We start from the raw sequence: 18,463 nt of genomic DNA on the forward strand, positions 1-18,463 counted from the left end.
TAGAACCTCTGCTCCTCGAGTGTAGACAGATGAGGTTGCTCTTGTCAGGACGCCTCCTCAGTGAGGTGTTCAACAGGAGACCATGGGGCAGACGCAGACCAATTCTCACAAGCAACTTGAGATGTGAAGAAAAAATGTGAGTGAATATAAATTCAAAGGTAGCGCTTGATTGCCTTAGTATTGGTGTTGCATTGCACGCACTGTAACTCGATAGCGTTGTCAAAGACGTCGCATTTGCTATCGCCATGATAAAGTTGTTTTACTTTGAAGGGTGTCACCGGAAGCTGCGCGTCCTCCCGCAGTTGCGAGCTTGTCACCGGTCACCAGCAGCTCCACGGCGCGGACTCCTCAGCAGCAGCAGCAGCTTCCCAGCTCCTTCCTTCCTCTCTGCAGCCTCGCTCTCTCTGTAGTCGGACTCCACAGCACCAGGCTCACCCCCCCAGGCAGCCTCGGACCGAGCTCCGACGCCCACGGACCGCGCCACGGTAGGTGCAGCACAACCGTTTCCTTTGTGGCGGAAATGTAGCGGTGCGCTCTCCCGCTACATCCCGGCCTGTTGACTGCGTCTCTGCCGGCTTGAGTGCGGTCCACCACAGCGGTGAGGAGGAACGTCGGCTTCCCGTCACGGCGCCGAGCGTTGTGTTGACATGGGCTGGCGCTTCTGTCTGGACGGAGCTCGGCGAGGCGTTTAGGGCGCAGCGTCATAAAAGACCGCGGCGCCAAGTGGACTTGTGTGACCGTGTTGTGGAAGTAGCAGCGAGCTAAACCCGACTCAGCGTGTAGCATCGAGCTAGCGGGTCCGTGTGGTTGCTGGTCGGGATGAAAGTGTTTGACCTCCACCTCCGGCTGTCACGTGACACGCCGAGAGGGTTTGACGAGCGGATGCGCTGGTGAAGAAGCAGCAGCAGCGGCGTGTGTTTGTGTTGGTCCTGTTGTGATGTGTGGCGGACGGATGGATGGATGGATGAGGAGGAGAAGAAGAAGCAGCTCCTGCGTCATCGTCTCATCACCGGAGCATCCTCCTTCTCTTGCTGGGTCCCACTCATCTGGACCACGCTGGTGCCAGCAAGTGAGGGCCTGTGCAGCTGCGGAGAGCAACAGATGCTCGTCCCTCTTGTTGTGTGTCAACTCTTCTCAGACCCATCACGTGCCTGCAACAGTCTCACTGTGACGTCATGTCATTTGATGAAGCGTGCCGTCACAGCAGTGCTGCAGTGCCAGTGGAGTTTTTCAAGGAGACTGTGTGTGTATGTGGATGAGTTTGTGTCTTGCTCTCTGGATGAGCTCTTGGTATTGAAAACACTGACCACAGTTACATGTAACTGACCCAGTTATTGTGTCAGTCGAGCTGAGTTTGGACGTCTAAAATGCATGTAAACAGCTGAGTCCCGGGCAGAAATTGACTGACTGATTTGTCAAACAAACTGCGATATAACTTAACTCGTCTTTTATTAACATCAAGACTGTCCAGAGTTCCGACGCCATGGCCTCTGCCTCTTGTCTCCTGTCCTCCTGGAGATCGGCTGCGGACACGTGGGTGAAAACGTCACATTTTTAGAGACGAAAGGCTAATAAAAAACGCCTTAAATCGGTTTGATGTGATGAGGCTCAATATTTTGGTGGTATGAAAATCCATCTGTCAGCCGCAAGGTTCCATCTGTTGACGCTGATTCTGGTTCTTTGCTGTGGTGATCAGTCGATTGAGTTCAGTCAAATTTCGTTTTGTTCCCATAAGAGCACAGGGACTTAATGCTGCACACTAATGGGGAGAAGCTAAACCTATCATGCTAACGGTTAGCAGTGCTTGCCAGTGTGACAAATCAGAAAAAGACTGAAGAGAAAACCGATGCCTGTTGTATCAGAAGCTGTTGGCGGAGAATAAACGTGTTAGCATTGCAGCGCCTGGTGTGCTATTCATATGGTGCTGCATCTTCTTGTTAGCACTTCAATGGTAACTGCTCATAGTGACCAGAAGACACTAGAAAAACAGTTTATTCTTTGTCCCGACAGTTATAGTCTGGTGCGTAGGACTCATTTTGTGTATGACTTTTTTCTCCAGACAAGATAGTTGCGATGCTTCTAGTTGATACACAGGTGTCTTGTTTGCTAACCATTTGGTTTGATAGCAACCGATGTAAAGGGAAATGTTAGATGCAAAGCAACAAAGGTTGAATATGGCAACTGGTCCTTTGTTGTGTGATGACCCAGATGACAAACGTTGACACATGAAAAGGTTTAGTGCTGAAGATTTGTGAATGTTACTATTGTTATTTCCAGAGTATTGAGCGCATCCGAATATAAGCCACACACACTAAATTCAAGTAGAAGTAGGCGGGTTCAGCGGTGCTGCCAACGCTGTAGAAAGGTCAGTGATTTCCCTTTACCGGCCTAAAAATGGACATCGCTTCTGAACAAGTGATAATTGTTAACTCAGATCACTTAATATATCCCAGCTGTTTTATTGTCCAACCATGTAAACAAGTCACATGATAGCAATGCTACACTCCCACACAATGAACTTGGTCTCATCTTTTCATGACTCTCTCTTTCATGACTCGTCTTCCATGGCTTATTATCTGACAACAACTGGCGGCGGTGTTGCGCCCGGTCGCAACAATACCCTTTGATCTGCTGCTGTTCTCATTCGAATTGTAGCTGCTGATGATGGGGAAACACTTACCGACAAGTTCTGCATCATTAATGTCGTCTAATAAAGTCCGCCCTGGTAACTGGAAGCAGATTGATCCGGTATGGAGCCGTGATCCGTTCATGAATAAGTAAACGGTGTGTATATCGCCGAGCAGCTGCCGTAGCAGCGAGGTTTCCGTGGATCCCTGACACACTCCTGTCCTGTTCTGAATGTCTGCCTGACAGTATTTTACATAAAGCAAAGTGACTCATACTTGGGCTGTAAGTGGGCGCAGGCTGGATTTGCAGAATTAATAGACAGAGCCACGGATGGACGCTTTTTTATTGGCAAAGTGCAAATGATTGCATTAGAGCGGTTCATTCAAGCCAGAATAAATTATGATGAAGCATTTCTGAAGAACCCAAAATGTGCTTTTTTTAAGTGCCGGCTTTCAAAAGCTGTTGTTTTTTTCCTATTGTGTTGATTCACTGACGCTGTTACGGACTTACTCTCTTGGGATTCAGGCTCATAGCCTCTGACGTCTGTTGGCTCCTGAGGTCAGTTTGCATTTTAGCTGTGGCCTCACAGATTTTAGCCCGAGTCTCCACTGACCTCACGACACGAGTGACGATGCAAAGTGTCCTTTTAGGTTGACTCACTTGCAGCTGAAACGCTGCAAGCTAGCGTGGTACCGCTGCAACAACATTGACATCTAGCTGAGTAACGACGACATTATTCTGCCACAGTTTTTTATTCTCCGGAATTTATACCTCGGCTAGCTTGCCTCAAACCTGCCACAGGTTCTTTTCTCTGCATAGAGGATGTCTCTGATCAGGGAAGCGGGCAGCGATGTGTCCGATATGACGATGGGGAATTGTACGTCCTTCACGGTCCTGCTGAAGGTCCTACCAATATTAGTGTAATATCATTTGCCTTATGAAAATGAGGGAAAGGAAAGCAAAGCACAGCTACGCCTGAAAAATAAAGAATACAAACACGACCCTGGCCGCAGTGTTGAGAGGCATCACCAAAACTCCAGGGTTCTGTGTGCGTATTCAGTACAATGGATCACTCCGCAATGGAGTTAGTCGATGGTAGGCAAGTAGATTCAGTCCATTTTTATAGTATAATAAAGAGTAATAAAGAATACACATGTGAGACATGGGCCAGGCTGTTCTGGTGTTCTTCGACTGTCGTAGAACAGCTCCTGCTTTTTGTCAGTCGGCGCAGTCACTGCAGCGACTGTTGGAATGGGGCGCCAGATCTGCTGTAGCAGGTTGGCAGAGTTTTCGACCGAAGTCTCGCGAAGCTCACTTCAGATCGGTGGCACGCTTTTGGTTTCAAAATTGCAGCCTTTGTGATTTGAAAGTATCACTCTGTTACACCACAATGTTGATTTGAATCGCAAAAATCGTTCAGGCCTAGGTTCTCACTTAAAAGGCGGAGTCCGACTTGACTGACGGTGAGTGAGCACTGACGTTGGAGTCATATTTATCTTCACTTCGACAAAAAATGCTGGGCTTTTCCCTGCGTAGCGGGTCAAAAACCCAGGGCCCTTATATCAGAACCCTGTGCCATATTGACTGCTGTGGTTTTGCTTCACAAATGCCCCTGCGTGGTTCATTGTTGGTGACAATGGGGAACTTAAAGGTACTGTAGGAGGCTCTTTCTTTCTATTTTTGTCGTGTTGCTCTAATCCCCTTCACCAACCAGTCAATGAAATGCTCCAACCCAAAACTGTTTCTTGACCTGTGGAGGTGCAGTACTGTAAAAACACTGTCCCACCATTTTTACTGGCCCATTCCAAATGATTGACTGGCGACACAGCTAACAAAGTGAACCACCATGCGTCCTGTCCCGTTTTACTGTGATGATCCTTCTGAAAAGGTTAGTGAATCGATACTGCACGGCTTCAGGGGGCAATTTAAAGAAGGGGTCACGACTTCTGAATTCAAAGTGGAGCTTGTTTCCCTGTTCATTTCAAAGTCACCTCCTCTGACTTTAAGCTGTCGAAAACATACCCTGATATTTAGTACTGACGCAGAGGAACGCGTTTCTGTCCAACTGCAGCCCTCACGATGATGAGGAGGCTTCGGTCCAGAACATCTCTGTTGTTCAGTCTACATGTTGGCCTGAGACGAAAGTACTGACAGACATCACTCATAACACAGCTGATTTAGCTCCTTCCTGAGTGGACATAACTCTGCTTTTTTAATCATGTTTTCACAGCCTTCTTTGACTCTTGCTGGGCACAACCACTAATTGACCTATAATTAGCTGTTGTTTTATTGTTATTCATTAACCTTTTTTTTTTTTTTTAACGTCCCTTCGCCTCATCAGGTCGATGTCACAGGACGTGCCCTGCACCTGCTGCCCTGTTGTCAGTGTAACTCATGATCCTCCATGTATAATAGACGAGGATGTGCTTTCGCTCCCCCCCCCCGCCATCGTCCCCCCACCCCCCACCTCTGCCACAGTCTGTCTTCATTTCTGACTAATGACTTCATTAAACTTATTAGTGTTGCTCTGCCAGAGAGGTGAGCCGCGCGGCGGCGGCGAGCTCAGGAGATGCAGCGACTTTCTTCGTACTTTTATCTGAATTTATCTCATTTAGTCACCAGGTCATAAATCATGGCCGCACTGTTTGACTGCAGGGTTACGTCAGCGTGTTTAAAATGATTTGTAGGCAGCTGTTTTAGCATTCACTTGTGAGGTCCAAATGAGGGTCGAGTTATTTTGTTTTCAGAATTAAAAAAAAGAAATTAAGGTGTGTTTTTAGTGTAACATTTTTCGCTGTATTGAGATCTACTGACATTACATGACATTTATGTTCTATTGTTAAGATTTTTCCTTACCTTAATTTCCTCAACAATTTCACACCTGTTTTTAATGCGTTTCAACTTTGATTTCTTTTTTTATACTGTTCATTATCTTTCATTGAACTTTTGTAGTTTTTATTCTTTTTTCGCCTCTCATCATGCATCATACATTTTACTTGCGACATTTTGACTTCTGGTGGCCATAATGTTTAGCCAAACATAACAAAATAATATTGAAACACCAGACCGCCTTTCTCCTTTTGTTTCCCCGTGACGGCACCACGTTTGTAAATCCTGGATTTATCAGTCGACAAAGCTGTTGTAGCACACGCGAACGGGTTGTTTGGTGTGATTTTTGTTTTCCTCATTTCAGCTCGGCGTGTGAAGGCCGTCACCTGCACAGCAAGTCTCTGCGTTTGCATGAAAAACCATTCTAATTTCAGGCATCGCAGCGTCCTGGCTCGGCGTGTGTACACGTCGTGTGCACCGCCTGATACCGGCCTCGGTGTGCCGCGCGCACATCCCCTTTTGCTCCCTGCTTGTCCCAGATACATCCCTCATTTTTGGAACACGTCAGACAGATGAGCCGAGGCGGCTGGATCAAGTTTCAAAGAGAACAAACAACGCATTTTTAAATACGTGTTGCCGGTTTGGCCTCCTTTAAGCACAAAGAGCACGGCGATGACGAGGCTACGGAAGATGCGGCAATCCCTGCAGCGAGTTGCGTCAACAATAACTAAATCAGGAAGACTTATCCACGTGTATTGTGGTGTTGTTCATCTCGGTTCACATGCCTTCTTTGGCACCTTGGGTGCTATCAAATACACAATGCAGTAGTTGAAGCGACAGAGTCGGATGACATCATTCGTCAGGCCCCATTCTTTCACTTAAGATGGACAGGATTTCAGATGATTTCCCAGAGATCAGTCGGATTAGTGGTGGGTGTTTGGTCTTCGCACCTTCAGGGATGACCATTGGGAAAAAGCGTGTTGTCACTCTGGTGATGCGTTCAAGCGGACACTCTCATCTCTGCCAGTAGGGCCTCCATTTTGTAGAGAGAGCAAGGTCTACAGTCAGGGCTGTGTATTGGCAGGTATCTTCAGATAGGATACGTATCCCGACACAGGAGTGGTGATACAATACATTGCAATGTATTGCGATACTGTCAGTTCAGCAATATATTGTTTTATTTGGAGAAATCAGATAATGCAGCACAATATCATGTGTATAAAAGCAAGTTTATTGGTATCGCATTCAGATCAATTTCACACTCCAACAGAGGAATGAAATACATCCAGTGTGCAAAATGAAAACGATAGCGTTAAAACACATCCCAAATGCCGCAGCGTATTGATAGAGACTAAATATCAACACTATATCACACAATCCAATATGGCGAATATCGATACAATATCGCCAAATCATGTATCGCAATGTTTGAGCGCATCAAGCGTACGCTCCTGTCTACAATAGATCATCAAGATCGGCGTGTTGGCTTCATAATGTTGGTTATATGTACAGGGCTAACTGTCTCAGAGCCCGTGGGTTCTTGATTTTGATACCTGATTTCCTATAAATTGAACAAAAGTTGGGTCGCTTCACAATTTCAGCAATGATTCAAGTTGTTGCTTGCCATTTTCAAAGACATTAAATAAAGTGGGAAGTGAATCCAAGCAATTGACAAACACAGAGACCTCTAAACTCTCTCGGGCCTTGTAACATTGTTGCAGAATTATGACCAGTTCAAGGGCTCAGTGTGAGAGGGGCAGGTTGGTGTTGGTGGTTGCGTTTTGCTGTGGGTTGTTGCCAGTTGCAGCTGGAGCTACTCCCACGCTTTCCACCGCTGCTCTCAATCGCTCTCAACTCAAAGATACGGGTGGTCTAAGGGTGACTGGACGTCCCAAAAATTGATTAGCTCGCAACTGAGAGCGCAAGCTGCGCCGACAGCAAGGAGCCATGATTTCCCTTCTTATTTAGGTCTGTGTTTTGTGTTTAATATCTCTACAATGAAGCACTTTTGTTTTTGAATTGACTTGTTATAAAATATTTAGCGTGCAGTATTCTCATGACTCCAGCTGGGATAGATTAATTCACTTTCTATTATTTCTTTAGGGCGCACAAACCGCTCCATTTGCAAGCTGAAATAATCAGATTCCAGTTTGGAGGTCCCACTGTCCCGCCGCGTCATTTACTATGCCAGCATGGAAACGCGTCAGTTTGACTGAACCAAAAACGGCTACTTATGTAACTCAATTGTGTAGCAGTTAAGGCGAGATTGTTTTCGAGATTAATGCTATGTTAGCTGTCCAGCTCTCCTTCCTAGCCATTAAACCGACAACATTCTTCTCTGGTACAGAGTGAATAAGTGTCACTGTTGCCCGAGGACTGAGACAACAGACAAGTCCAGTCAGAGCCAAAACGTCTACAGTTGCGTCGTGCATGAATGAATCGTTGGTCTCCCCAGCGTCTTGTGGTGCCATCTCGGAGTGTTGCATAACGTCTTTATGCCTAAATGTATTTGCATTTAGGAGGCCGTGCAATCCAAATACATTTCCATTTCCAGTTGACCGACTCCAGTACGGTTTCATGCAAAGCTTGACTGCTCTGTCTTCAACAGGGTAGAACGTGTCCCGGCCTCTCTGCTCCTGCCCGCCTCCACCTGGAGGACCATTATCACCCGAATTGGAAGACATTGTCTCTGTCTGTCTGTAATGGTCCCTGCCAATCAGCGAGTGAGTGTGGGGCAGGTTTCCATGGAGAAAAGTGGTCGCAGTAAATTGCCGGCGAGGCTCCGCTCGAGCATGCTGGTCTGATTCAAGGCGATAGAATTCTCTCTGCAGCGGTGAAAGGGAAAAAGCCCCGACAGACCTTCCCCCGCTGCTCGCCTGTCGACATGTCTCATCGCTTATCATCCTGTCTCACTGTGTTCTAAACAGGGACTCGGTCAGACAACAGAGTCGATAGCCATGTGGCATCACGGTGTCCGTACGCACTGTCTTGTGTTGCGGATGTTGAGTTTGGCATCAAAGGTTGCTGTGATGGTGAGCTGTCAGAGATCCAACCTCCCTTCCCCCCGTAAGGGTGCGCTGGCCTCACAGGGAGTCCACCACGCCCGCAGCGTCCTTTCAACACTGAGTGGTTTGCATCTGCAGGATCTGCACTTGCTTTTTCCTTTTCTGGAGGAGTTATTGCGGCAGCAGCTACATTTCTTCCTGGCTAACAAGAGCCGTCTTCAAGTCAGAGCTTCCACAGGCTGCACAAACTCTACGTCTAATATCTTCATTTTACTTCAACCGTGACTGGAAATGGTTCTTTAAGCTTCACAGATCATACTCACGTTCATTGTCGAGCTGTTGTTCATTCTGAAAGGCATTCTTCTCTCAATGGCCACTTCACCTCTCAGTGAAGGGCATTGAGATGTTGCAAATCAGTTGCTGTTTCAAACTTGTTTTGTGTGGGCTGTGTGATTAAAGTGGATATGAATGTGCTGCTGATGCGATCTGTGGCCTTTTAAGGTCTCTCTCTTGCAGCTTGTATGTGCGAGTTTCTCTGGGTTCAAGTGACTGAGGTACCCAGTGATGCAAACCACCTGTCTTGTTACTGCGTTCCCTTTCTAGGCTATAGCTTCACCCTTAGATTACTGCTGCTTTCTTTTGGCTTCATACACAGTCTCAGAGCAAAGAGAGCGCCGTACATTTGACTCCAGCGATGCGTTACCTGATACGGCCACTTACAGGTGTTTAATCTTTCCCCGAAGAGTGTCCTAAACTCTGGGGGGTTCTGTGTAGTTGAGAAGCTTTCAAAAGCTCTAACCTGCTGAATTCACTTTTTAGAAAGCAGACAGTAGACAGCAGCATTTTTGAGTGTTGGGACGAACAGTTGAAATATTCTGTCTTTATTCTTACGTAGTAGCAAACAACACTCCCACTATACAAGCTAGCGTAACATCTGTGTTGGAGCGACGATTCGTTCTCTGCTGCGATCACTCCTGCAGTTGAGTTTTGAGAACTGTGACCTCAAATTCATTGTACCTGCTGCCTGTTGGCCGGATTAATTCAGCACTGTTCCAGCAGGCACGGACCTGCTGGAATGCATTCATTTGATCCTTCCAGCTCGTCCTCCGCTGACCTCTATGCTTTTCAGATTTTCTCAGTTGACTTTAAGCCTTTGTACTGAAAGTGTCTCGTGCCCCTCTGAGACCTGAGCCCTGTCCCACAAGAATGACAGCGAGTATTTGACAAGCCATGCTAAAAATCTCAGCAACCAGACAAGGTAGCGCACTGTCGCCAACTCACACTTGAACTCTGTCTCGTACAGGAGCCACTTGTAATCAGGGACTCTATCTGGTGGCATCGGGGTGTGGGGGTGTGGATGATGGGACAGGGATTTGGAGTGCACAAGAGCCAGATGGGTACAGGAGGGGAAATTAGGCGAGAAAAGAGAGATAGTAATTGGGACAGCTGCACAGCTTGAGGCACAATCAGATGGATAGCCCACCTCACTCTCACCCCGCTGCCCCACTCACCGGGAAGAAAAAACTCAGCCAGAGAGCCAGATGCCGGTCATTAGGATCTTCATTACAACAGCGCAAATTCAGTCTGTGGCTGGGCTGCACCGGGCCACCAAGACGCCGACGTATCAGTGGATGGGAGCAGGAGTTTAAGCTGATGTGACAGATTTGGTTCATTTCACATTTGCGAGTGGACAGGGTGTGTGGCGGCCGGCCTCTGCGTGCAAGTTGGTGAGTTTTCGCAGAAATCCCTGCAAATTCATGTTCAACACATGTCATAAGTAGCCTGTGTTCGACCTGAGTTCTGGCAGGCATCGAGTGCCCTCCGTTTAAACTCTGTGGCGGGTTCAGCTGGAGGTCTTTGGACAGTTGGACCTGGATGAAAGGGCGGCATTATCTTCCTCACAAGCGAGGTTTTATTTATGTCAGCAGGCCCAGTCTGGCTCCTGAGGGGTTTGTTTTCCAGTGGCCAAGAGAGCGCCACGTTATTGATCCCCGATGGCAAAGATCCATCCGTCCAACCACCAACTGGGATGTTGGAGAGCAGCATCAGCTGCAGCGTCGAGTGCTTGTGGTGGTCACTCTGAGCTTAGCCTAAAGAGTGTGTGGAAGGTCACAAGAGGGGGACTGGCAAATGGACCTGTGTCTCTCTTACTCAGGCTTCAAATGGTTGACATCTGTGCTACAGTGTGTTCAGGGTGTCTAATGGACTGGGGCGGGTGGAGGGACGGTGGTACAGTTTGACTTGAAATCCAATCCATCAGTGACTGAAGTACGTTTGGATATTAGCACAGTTGTCCGTCACAACAACAACAACATGTCTGGGGTTGCGTCCTACTGCAACGCACATTGGCAAAGATGTTCCACAAGAATTGGTGCAAAGTCAGGTTCTAGATTTTACATAATGAAAAACACTGCATATGCTGACAGAGTTACAACTTCAATCAAGATGTTAACTTTAAACATGTATCTCATGGGACAAATCAGAAGAAATGGTTACTCTTGGAAAAAAATAAAATACAGTATGTAGAAAAAAAAAAAATGGTGACCAAAGACGTGGAAGTGACAAAACACTTGCACTAAAACTAACTAAATAATAACTAAAATAATCTGACTTAAGAAGTCTGGGGATAAACATTGATTCTTAAAAACGCCATCAACTCTACAAACCTGCACCGAACATAACTGTGGAATAACATTCAGTCGTTGCTTTCACGTAGAAAATGACACGAAGGTCACTAAGTTGTCGATCATAGAAGACAAGTCTTGATGTTACACAAAGATGATCGCAGAGAGGAAAAAGAAGTAACCTTGAGTATGTTTAGTCCTGAAGTAATGTCCTTGTGATGTCTTGGAAACTCTGTCTGGTGAAGAAGTGTGCGAACATTATTGCTTGTCACTTAAGTATTTTTGAGACGCAGAAGAAACTTAGGTTTACAACCATCCGTGCTGATGTCATTGGTTAGTCTGCTGGTTCTTATGTCACTGAGTTAAGGGAAACAGTTAGCCATAAAATGAGTCATATTAGGAAATGATTGCTTGAAAACGTCAGACCTTTTATAGCTTCTGCTTTTGACATAAAAACTTATGAGCACAACTGCGGTTTGCATCAGGAAGGAGGTAATTCTGAAAAGTTTATATGAGAGTTGAGACTGAGCTATCTATACGCCGCTGCTCAATAAAATATATAGTGTTCCGTTGACGTCGGAGCTTCCCCGGCGGTTGCTGAAGGGAACTGTGGATGGATATAGGAAATCGCTAGCTGAGAATCGGAAAGGGAAAACACAATGGGTGCAATAAAAAAGGGAATCATAACAATCTGAGAATAACTGTGAGAAAGCATTGTTCACTGCCTCATTAGCTGCGACAGTGTTGCGCTAGCTGCGGGTGGATGTTCTTGCACAAATGGCCTTCTGTGCAGAGGCATATTTGCTGGAAACATTGGTTGTTTTTGATCAAGAGCGGCTGCATTAAAGTGAGATATAAGTTATGGAACATCTGTACGCGGGCTATTTTCAACAAACACATCAGTCTTTAGAAACCGCTGTGCATGAATCACTCAGCGCCACCGTGGAGGCTCACTTAGCGAGTGAACGAATCCTGCGGACAAGCAGGGCGGCGTCACAGTCATGCCCCTTTTAGGGAAATGCTCGTCTGTGGCTTCATGGCCGCTGTCTCTAGAAACCGAATGGACTGTGTGGAAAGTTGCTTGGTCGACTGCTGACATGAACTGCCACGGCGAGAGCTTGTGACCCCGGTGATTACTACAATGATGTCAGCGAGCTCGCCCATGTCAGCAGTCACGATAATGTCTGCCGCTGTCAACCGCTCTGACGATAACTTGAGATAATGACACAAATGATTGCTGCAATGACATCAGCGGCCATGTTGGCACCATGATGTCAGTGGTCACAGTGCCATCAAGGGCCGAGACGGCTTCAGCTGTCACAGCGACAGCTATGGTCGCTTCAGAAGTCAGCTGATGTTGACCACCAAGGAGAGTCAAGTTCAGTGACCACAATAACCACTTAACAACAGAACCAGTACGAGACCTGTAGCTACAGTGTTAGAGCTTGCATGCGAGTGACTAGTGGGTTGACATCGTCGTCACAGTATTGTCAGTAGTATGGTGTAGTCCATTTCTGGGTTAAAGTTGGGACTTTTCGGATTCTGAGATTTCACCGTCCGTCTTTCACAGTGTCGTCTTTTCTGTGCGTCTCCACACCACTATGGAGAAGCAACGCTTGAGCCTTCTGCTTCACCAACCTACTCGCGTGCTGCAGCAGCTGACCTGTCAGTCATTAACATGTGACCCCGCCCACTGGCGAACATGCTGGCAAGCTTCTGTTTCAATGAGCAATTGTTAGGAGAAAATAAATCCTGGCTTGCAAGAGGACTGAACCCGCTGTTGCTACGTGTTGATGCTAAGCGAATTCACTTACGAATTGTCCGAACATCATAAATGTAGACGATTCCAATGTTGATCTAAATAGTCGGCATCTCTTTCCCAGCAGAAGCGTTTTACTGCTGTCTCTGTCAACATGTAGTGAAGAGTGAGGGGGGAAAAAAACCCGGTCGTGAGTGTCAGTTTGGCCTTAGTCCTGCTGCCTATGCCAAACTTGCCTTTTGAGCGCCTCCGCATGTGCAGTCATGAAATCAGATTTTTTTTTTTTGTTTGTAAAACAAACATTGAGAAGCTTCTAAAAGCATCTGAACTGAAGTAACTTCCTGGAGCATTTTATTTAAAATGAGAACTCCCTGAGGACCCTTGTAATCGTTTCCCCTCTGCCTAATGTAGTTTCCGGGTATTTAGTCATGCTGTATGGCTGACAAGTATATTTCCAATCCTTTGCTCATTGATTGTGCCGTAAAAATATATTTACAGCGCTCATACTGTTATCCTTCCTACAGAGATATTACATTTTATTACCCAGCAATATCAATACATATTTACTGCCCTGGCAGAGCCAATGTTTATAGATTGCAGTGGCAGTTCCTAATGGAAATGTGTACGGCTGTGAAAAGCAACATGTGCAACTCTCGGCTCAAACCTCATTTGCCACCAGATGGTTTCAGTCAAACACGAACAATAGATTTCTCCCTTTCTCGCTGTTTTGAAGAAAGCGGTCGATTGGCGGGTTATCCATTACGGCGTCAAGATTGAGCGCTTTGACTCATCCTCTCTGTTCCGCCGGCCGCTGCCATCTTTCATGTCGCGTCGCGCCTCGGAGAACAATTACCTGTCTCACTGATCAAATTTACATTCTTTTAATGCGGCATATTTCTTAATATACAGAGTCACATTTGCATAATTGAATCAGAGGAATAAGTGTGAGACAGTGTTGTGTAAACCCGACTCTTGATGAGTGGCGGAGTTGTCAGTCGATGTTTAACGATTTTAACCTTTCAAAGGTGTCGTTTTTTTCTTCTCTTCTGATGATGAAGATGCCCTGGACAGTGTGCAACATTTAGCATAGCAGGAATATGACATATTGTGGATAGAATCGACAAATGTGCGACCACCAATACTAGCATCAGGCTTTCCATTGGTTCTGAGTCAGAACTGTTGTGCAACGATTTGGTCGTTGGAGATGTTTTGAAAGATTTGAATGTGAAGTCAATTTAGAGGAGCAACATTAGTGAAACATATAAATAAAATATGGAGGCAAGATTCCAACACGTTTTGGACAACACGGTTCCAATGGCAGCTTCAGGGCATTTGAAGTACCAGACTGGGAAAATTCATCAACAAGAAGACGAAGCGACATGCAGGAGAAGCTAATAGTTGCCGCTGCTAGCATTCACATCTTTGCCGTCATAGCGCACCCAGAGGCAGCGACGTCTATTGATGTTAATATTCTTCCATGGTGGATAGCAGCCTACAATTCGGCTCTCTGAGCTGCCATGTTGACTTTCCACTCATTTGAGACCCGCCACCAGCAGATTGACCTACTTTTTTAACATGACTTGTGTTGGAGGTCCTGTGCAAGCAGCCGGGCAAGTGTCGCCAAGTTGTGTTTAGTGTGATTGTAACCCAACCTCAGATTCTGGTAGTTCTAGTAATTATGCAAACAACAACACGTTTGTTAGCAACAACCACAAGACAACTAAAACAACTACAGCTATCGACAAAACTACAAGAGTAACAATCAATGGCAATGCCTTTGTTGTTCCTCCCACGACCTGTTTCAAGGTTAACCCAAAAACATGTCATTGAATTTCTGTAAAGAGGGGCTGGTATTGGAAATTTGAAATTCATAAACAAATGGAGCAGATCAGATCCAACATGTGACTTGAGTCTCCAATTCCGCATGTATCCCTGATATCACTCCAGCCCTGGCTTTCTCTATGAGATTTGAAAAAAACATCTTTCCTTTTGATGCGCACCCAATTTACGTTGTTGTGCTGCTGTCAGCTTGTTGATGGTCCTTATTCCTCATTCAGCATTTGTCAGAGTGGCAGCGTTGGCATTCACCTCTTGCAAAGCCTTTGGCAAACCAGCGTGAAAGCATTTGCATCTGACATTCCCATCATGTAGCCTCGGGGACGCTGTTATACGTGTTGTCACCTCCTCCTCTCCCTCTTCTATGGTTGTGTAGTTGCATCACCCTCCATCACCTCCATCATTGCACAGGGCTCTTTCAAACGGCGTGCTTGGCAGACATCGCCCCTTACTCATGCCGCGTTCCCGGAGAGCCATAAAAGCGTGCGAGTCAGATGCCGCAAATAGTGATGACGGGGCAGCCCAAGTGCTATTATACAGCACAGTCAGACAGCCAAGAGAAAGCAAGCTGTCTGAGTATGAAACTACGTTTACATAAGCATCTTCATCTCTGCAACAGAAGAGGGAGATACTGTGGTAGAGATGTTGAAGATGCTCAGAACCAGCATGCCTCCTTATTCACATTGTACCTCTAACCCTTATCTCTCAACAATAAGTCAGGGACGTTGGGTGTCCCAGGGGGTGTAAACTAGTGTGACAGTAAGACAAAGGATCTTCAGGCTTCTTCTTTAGGTGTTATAAACAGATTTTTGAGTGTAGAAGCATCAGACCATAAAGCAGTGGTTGTTACTGTTGTAGTTTCTCCTGGGTGGAATTGTGGGTATTCATGCTTGAGGAATTGTTGTTTACTGTGTTCCCAGTATGATACCATTTCCTAGTGTGGCACTTGAAATTGCTATTGCTATTGATATTGCTGCGTTGTTCCCCATATATGTTCGCTAGCTTTGTTATCAGTATTTTTTGTGTCGGGAAGGGATTGACGTCCCTAAGAATTAGGACTGCACTTCATGATGCTACGCTTTACTTTCGTTACGTGTAAAGACAACGTAAGCGTCATCGGCTGCCGAGATGTGGTTTGTTTACTGTATATCGAGTGTTGCTGCTGATAGTGTTAAGTCGTTTGGTGAACCGACAGAGATGAAATAGGCGGAGCTGAAGTTGGCTCAACTGTGTTTTTTAGTGAAACACCTGTTAGAGGTATGTCGATGTTAGCGTTAGCCTGAATTCTAGCTGACTTTTGTTTGTTAAGAAGAAATGACAATATACTCATTAATGTTGTACAGTTCATTTCAGCGGACACGGTCGTCCTTTAGGTCGCTAGCATGTGATACGAGGAGAAAGTAAACAAATGGAAGAGTTGTCTTTGTTACTAAAATGTCCCCGTTGTCCTATACCCTGTTGTTTTTAAGTTACATTATTCAATAAACGTGATTTCGTGGGACTCTATATACACTTCATCTTTGTTTCAAGCCAGCTCCGGAGCCCCCTCTGTTTGTGCGGATCATTTCAAGTGAATGACGAGTGCCCTCGGTCTTAGGAGTATTGGGACACAATACACTTACACGTGAACGTGCTAAACAGAGTGCTTCAGCTTTGAGAATTCCTACTGCTTTCAATTCATCGTCTCCTATTGACCTCGCTGATGGTTTGTTTTCTCACTGACAGCAAATACCCAGAGCAAAGTGCTGCTCATACAGTGGGCATGTGCTAACTCTCCCTCCACGTGTGCTTGAACACACCGTCTCCACTCATTAGCTCTGGTTGTTTTGGCTGCAGTAGATGTTGACTTGTCATTGAAGGGTGAAAATGGCTTGGCGCTTGTGAGAGGTAAGCATGAAAACTGAGCAGCTAAGCTGAAGCAAGACCTCTGATGACCACTATTTGTAGAACATAGTGTGTGTGTACTTGGCATCTACGCGAGTATTTCTGCGCCTCACACAAGTTGTTGTTCCCTTTAATCGAGATCTGATCAGATTCGTAGCTTCCATGTAGCCACTTGCTCGCCTCTGCCAACGTGATGTTCTTTTCCTGTCAGTGGCCCGAAGCCACTTCTGATAAAGATGGCAAAGAGACTTACGTGATGTCATCCGCTCTAGCAGGTTATCAAATATGCATCTGTATATCTGCGTGACAAGCTGCTCCAGAAACAGCACACAGCCTCCTCCAGCCTGGATTTTGACTTCTCTTTGATCTGGTGACAACAGAGAAGAATTGAAGTCGGCACAATTCAGCGAGAAGCTTTTCGACGCCAGACGAGGGTGTTTGCCTTCCCGCTTTGATTCATGGAGTAAATTAAGGATTATTGCAAATGAGGCAAGTGTTGTGTTTGTCCTCCAACTCTTGATATTCAAACAAACAGCAAAATCCATCCGAATCATTAGGCTGTCACATTAGGCAATGAATGAGGTGCCATCCTGCTCCGCATCCTTGTTATCATTCCTCATGCGCCGCGCTTGTTATTGGGAGTCGTAATTGTGCCGAATCCTCGTTGAAGAATAATTAACCCTGTCAGTGTGTGAGAGTTAATTGCTGCTGAAATGTTGATCTTGTGAGAGGGGAAGGCGTTCGACGGCGAGGTCAAGTCCAGCAGTGGTCAGGTCCTCATGGGTGCTCTTCTGGCTGACTAGTGTGTCTGTGAGCACATCTTTCCTGAGCCTGGAAAGAGGAGTCGCCAGCACTGAGCACGAAGGCGAGAACCGTGCGCTCAAAGAAGAGAAATGGTTTTTTAACATTTGTGTCACTCAGAACTGTCAGATGACGGTTAGCGCTGTTTTCGTGCTCATTTCTACGTCACTTCTTTTTAATGGTTCATTTACCTCCATTTTCTTTAAGCAAACATTTTCCCCCAGTTTTTTATATATTATATTTATACTTAGTCGGTTGCCTGGCACCGATATTAGCATTAGCATGACATCATCAAAGGTGGCTCATCAAAGTCACAAATGTTAATTTTGAAGCCACTTTTTCTTTGCATACATTTTGGATGTATAATGTAGAATATTTTGGATCGGAAACATAAATTAACAATTAATAATAACCTGTAATTTTGATTTTGTTTTTCACTTTCGCTAATATGTTGCTGACATATGTAAAAATAAGGTGTTTATTTATGGTAATATAAGTATGCTCCTTAATCTACAGTTTGACCATATTTTCAACATCTTATAATGTTGAAATGTTATGATGCTTGTTGAGAACTTTTTTTTTCATCAGCTTCACACTTGTATTCATATTTGTTGGATGATATTCAGAGGTCTGCATTTGGCATCATACTGTGGCAACATCCTGTGACAGTAGAGTTCACCAAGCCATTTCATTTTCAGCATAATTTGTCATCAAAAATCAATTACAGGTGAATATGGAAGCGGCAGGCGACACCTCGCCTCCTCTACTTTGGCAGTGTTTATCGCTGTGGCAACGTGGCTGTGCAGATAATCATTGTCTTTGGGATTAGCATAACAAGAGGAGAGCTTTGCTTTAATTCCACTAACGCTGGACCAAGCTCCTTTTTGTCGGCTCGTCTGCTGGGCTCGTCTTAACCAGGATTAGAAGTGAGAGTCTTGAGCGGCGGCAAGACCTCAACACAGTTCCCGTCATGTCTTCACCTCTCGCTCTTGTTCTGTATGTGATCCATGTATCGCCAGTTTTCCTTCAATTTAGAAGACATTTGGCTTGAAATGTATCTGAGGCCGACAGACTTCGGGGGGTGAACATGAGGTTGT

At 45.7% G+C, this 18,463-nt stretch overlaps 1 protein-coding gene across 3 annotated transcripts in view; it reads left to right on the top strand.

The window, feature by feature from the left end:
* The first annotated feature begins 322 nt into the window (after nt 1-322).
* Nucleotides 323-18,463, top strand: part of fut8b (fucosyltransferase 8b (alpha (1,6) fucosyltransferase)) — a 92,241-nt gene continuing 74,100 nt past the window's right edge. Inside the window, exon 1 of one of the 3 annotated variants that reach the window (XM_053881745.1) lies at nt 323-485. The gene's annotated coding sequence lies outside the window, so the exon portion shown is untranslated. Of the gene's footprint in view, nt 486-841; nt 2,366-18,463 lie in introns of those variants that run through there. The other 2 variants (XM_053881747.1, XM_053881746.1) reach the window with 2 other exon arrangements.

The sequence above is a fragment of the Synchiropus splendidus genome, chromosome 12, assembly GCF_027744825.2.
Source record: "Synchiropus splendidus isolate RoL2022-P1 chromosome 12, RoL_Sspl_1.0, whole genome shotgun sequence".
Lineage (NCBI taxonomy): Eukaryota > Metazoa > Chordata > Actinopteri > Syngnathiformes > Callionymidae > Synchiropus > Synchiropus splendidus.